Here is a 5,000-nt window from a genome sequence, read left to right on the forward strand (position 1 = left end):
TGCGAGAGAGAGCGAGAGAGAGCGAGAGAGAGAGAGAGAGAGAGAGAGAGAGAGAGAGAGAGAGAGAGAGAGAGAAAGAGAGAAGGCAGGATCTGAGTCGTCACTGTGTTGTTCATTGACTTCCCCGTTCACCCTCCCAACCCAACCCTGACCACAAAAACTTCCAAACGAAGAAATACTCTTGTGTGTTACTTATGCTCTGGTGTGTGTGTGTGTGTGTGTGTGTGTGTGTGTGTGTGTGTGTGTGTGTGTGTGTGTGTGTGTGTGTGTGTGTGTGTGTGTGTGTGTGTGTGTGTGTGTGTGTGTGTGTGTGTGTGTGTGTGTGTGTGTGTGCGCATAGACATGTAGAATTACGTCTGTATGAGAAGGGAGCAAAAAGAAGCCGCCACCATTTAAAAACAAAAGAAAGGAAGAAAGAAAATAAAAGGGGAAAAAGCAAGAGAAAACCTCTCAATGGGTCGTCTAAACATTTCTATGCAAAAACGAATGATCTTTAATTCACCAGTCGGACAATATCCGCCCGCCAGAGGACAGAGAGAAAGAAGGTGAGAGACGCAAGAGAGAAAAAGGCGTAGAGACCCGAGAGTTAAATGAAAAGACAGAGAGAGAGAGAGAGACAGACAGACAGACAGACAGACAGACAGACAGACAGACAGACAGACCGATAGGCAGATAGTCAGATAGACAGATAGACAGATAGATAGATAGAGAGCTGAGAGAGGCGCTTCAGAAGGCAGCATGAAAAAATAAGAAGGGAAGAAAGGGAGAGTAAAGGATGAAAGAAAGTGCTAGAGAAAAGGGAGAAGACACACACACACACACACACACACACACACACACACACACACACACACACACACACACACACACACACACACACACACACACACACACACACACACACACACACACACACACACACACACACACACCTAAGAGGAGGTTGAAAGTAGGTTTCAAATATTTTTCCCGTCTTAAGGAGCTCTCATTCCATAGATGGGGAAATGACTCAGAAGTAGGACTCCAAAGGCCCATGTACTGTATGTAGAAAGAAACCTTATTTTAAAATTCCCATTTGAGTCATCGAAACAAATCAATCTTTTGTTAGAAATGTGTTCCAAAATTTCTTCTTGCCTAACAATTAGGCCTTTATAGATATGTGATCATACTAAAGGGCCGTACACACACATCGCTGCTAGTTACTCGCTCAGCGAATGAAGTAAATAGAATGTCAATGTGTTCCAGCGAGACGAGCAGGCGAGTAGGCGAGTACTGTACAAGCGATGCGATGTGGGCGGATCCCGAGTTGAAAATATTTTAACTTTGAGCGAGGCGAGTAAGCGAGTAACCAATTGGAATGCAGAGTTTGGTACTTCTCGCCTGTACATTGGCAGTTAAAGCCGCGGGAACTTTCAGCGAACGTTCCATGAAAGAGTGGCGAGTAGGCGAGCAAGGGAGAAGCTAGTAATGTATGTGTACGCCGCTTAAGGACGTGGTAGGTCCATGGTTTTCCAGAACACATGATTTAGAAGCCACTTGAACAGACAGTAATAAGGCATGATGGATAACAGGTGAACCTTGAAATAAAGTGTTAACGAGACTGGCTTTAACTCCCTCTATCTCTCCTCCTCTTCTTCCTCTACCTCTTCCTCACCCTTCTCCTCCTCCTTGCCATCTCACACAGGGCTGCCCACCTTGTGTCCCTTGTCGTTTATACAGTGGTGCTCATATGTTTACATACCCCAGCAGAATATACGCTTTCTCTGCGATTTCTCACAAAATATGAAGGATTACACAAAACTTTTTTTTTCACTCATTGCTAGTGACTGGCTTAAGACATTTATTAGCAATCATCTGTGTTTCCTCTTTCAAAAGCATGATCACAACCCAAACTACCCAAATGACCCTGTTTAAAAGTTTACATGCCCTAGTTTCTGATGCTGAATATGGCCCTGTTTAACATCAGGGACCGCTATAAATTGTTTGTGGTAGTTGTGGATAAGGCTCTTAATGTTCTCAGATGACAAAACAGCACATTCTTCCTGGCAGAATGGCAGTTTCCTATAATATCTTTGGGTGTCTTGCTGGAACCTCACATTTGAGGTTTCCCCTGAGTGGCTCAATGATGTTGAGATCAGGAGAGTGAGATGGTCGCTCAAAAACCTTCATTTTATTCTTTCTGAAGCTAATGATGGGTTGATTTGGCTTTCTGTGTCGAAATATTGTCATGTTGGCAATGTTGGAATTTCAATTCAGAAATGCAATATGAGGGGGTTTGGTTGGAATCAAGCCATCGGGCAAGGGAGTCATTGCATTGCAATGACCATTGCGAGGGATATTGTTCAGGAGTCATAGGACAACCAAAAAATAACTTCAGGTGAAATATAGGACAACATGAAAAAATGTTTTAAACTGTACAGCAAAGAGGCACTTGAGGAAAGATGGGCTGTTGGGGGTTGCCAGGAGAAAGCCATTACTACAAAAATGCAAACATGTTATTTTGCATATGATACACCAAATAGCATAGTGAGAAGCATCAGAATGCCCGTGACAAAGTCATTTGGAAAAATGAGATCAATATGGAACTTTTTTCAGTCACTATTAACAGTACCATTTGGAGAACAGTCAACGGAGCCTATGATGAAAGTTACACCATCCCTTCTGTGAAACATGGTCATGGACCACTGATGTCATGGGGACATTTGAGTTACAAATGCACTATACTTTTGGTCCATACTCACAGAATGATGAATACATTGCCCTGTGAAAAATACTGGAGGAAACTTGACACTCATCAGCCTTGAAACTGCACATGGTCCATTGTTTGGACATGCCAACATGACAATATTTCAACACAGAAAGCCAAATCAACCAGTCATTAGCTTCAGAAAGAATAAAATGAAGGTTTTTGAGCGACCGTCTCACTCTCCTGATCGCAACATCATTGAGCCACTCAGGGGAAACCTCAAATGTGAGGTTCCAGCAAGACACCCAAAGATATTAGAGGAAACAACCATTCTGCCAGGAAGAATGTGCCGTTTTGTCATCTGAGAACATTAAGAGCCTTATCCACAACTACCACAAACCATTTAGAGCGGTCCCTGATGTTAAACAGGGCCATATTCAGCATCAGAAACTAGGGTATGTAAACTTTTGAACAGGGTCATTTGGGTAGTTTGGGTTGTGATCATGCTTTTGAAAGAGTAAACACAGAAGGTTGCTAATAAATATCTTAAGCCAGTCACTAGCAATGAGTGAAAAAAAGCTTTTGTGTAATCCTTCATATTTTGTGAGAAATCGCCAAGAAAGCGTATATTCTGCTGGGGTATGTAAACATATGAGCACCACTGTATATTTTAATTCTCTACTATTTGTGTCCCTTGTCGTTTATATATTGTAATGCTTTACTATTTGTATTTCAATTCAAACTATTCTGCCAATACGCTCTTTACTACTTTTTATTACACTGTTAGACCAAATGGTCCTTTATCTTTGATAATAATTCTGTTTTTTTTTCCCCTCTGCTACACAAAGCAAGGTCATCTTGCTCAACAAGCACGCCGATGCTGTGTTGTTGAATGCCAATGAAGACTCAGTTTAAGTTTAAGTGAAGTGGTAAAAAAATAAGAGGGAAGGTAAAAAAAAATGTTGACAGTGACCACGCCATTGATGTGCATCCTCTGAATCTTTGTATTTACATGTATCGTCATTGGGGAAGATACTCGTGTCGCTGTGGAGAATGAGGTTAGTTCACGCTGCTCGCTTGCTTGCTCTACACCAGGGTGTCAAACCCAATTTCACTGCGGGCCAAAATCAAAACCTGGGATGAAGAAGCGGGGCGAATTCAATATTTATTCAAAAGATGCACTGAAATCGTGTATACAGTACAAACGCTTAATGCTGAAAGTTAGGCAAATAATACTTTCCCCATCATATATTATTTATAGGACCTACTACTTTTATGTGCTGTTTCACTAGTCTGGACCATCTCCTAATTCTTGTGATATAGTCATTTTTGCCCTCAAGTCACACTTTCTATACATTAATGGTGCATGTGGGCCAACTGTAATACACACCCGAAATGATTACGCTGGCCAAATAAAATGACTCTGTGGGCCAGACTTGGACCCTGGGCCTGAGTTTGACATCCCTGCTCTACACCGACAGCATATGAACAACATTGTCCAAGGGAACCCAGGTTTGAGTCTGGCCTGTGTCATATCCCAACGCTACCCCATCTCTCTCTCCATACTACTTTCCCAACATTTCCAATAAACTGTCCAATCACAATAAAGGCAGAAAAAAACAAGAAATATACAGTGCATCTGGAAAGTATTCACAGCGCTTCACTTTTCCCGCATTTTATTACTTTACAGCATTATTCCAAATTGTATTAAATTAATCTCTGCCCTCAAAATGTAATACCTCGTTATGACCATGTGAAAAAAAGAGTTCTTGAGAGTTTTTGAAAATGTATTAAAATTAAAAAACAAAGAAATCATATTTACATAAGTATTCCAGCCTTTGCTTAATACTTTGTAGAACCACCTTTGGCAGCAACTACATTCATTTTTTCATTTAGAAATGAAAAGGGATTAAAAGGGATGTCATCGGTGTGTGTTTACCTTTCTTTACATTGAAATTTTACATTTTGAGTCTGCACCTGGCTAAAATAGAAGGGTGTGAGTTTCATGATCTACTTCTGTAGTCACAGTGCATGTTGACATGCACGCTTCTTTAGGTGTAATTCAGATTTCCAATGTTGACTGCATTCAAATATCCCCAAACCATGTCAGTCCCACTACCATGCTTGACTAGCCAGATGATGCACTTTTTTGTAAAATTCACTTGTTTACCACCACACATGCTTAACACATGTTTAGCATGTTTAATTTGTTTATCTTGGTCTCAAGAGCCTACTACTACTATTCAAATCTACAATGGCAAAAAGCAGTATAGCGTGTGAGCAATGAGCATGTCTTTGAAAGGAAGTGAGAGCT

The 5,000-nt window shown here is 41.1% G+C and overlaps 1 protein-coding gene across 1 annotated transcript in view; it reads right to left on the bottom strand.

Moving 5' to 3' along the window:
• Positions 1 to 5,000, bottom strand: part of taf3 (TAF3 RNA polymerase II, TATA box binding protein (TBP)-associated facto) — a 126,071-nt gene that overhangs the window by 98,312 nt on the left and 22,759 nt on the right. The gene's annotated exons all lie outside the window — the stretch shown is intronic.

This window comes from Engraulis encrasicolus, chromosome 15 (genome assembly GCF_034702125.1).
Source record: "Engraulis encrasicolus isolate BLACKSEA-1 chromosome 15, IST_EnEncr_1.0, whole genome shotgun sequence".
Lineage (NCBI taxonomy): Eukaryota > Metazoa > Chordata > Actinopteri > Clupeiformes > Engraulidae > Engraulis > Engraulis encrasicolus.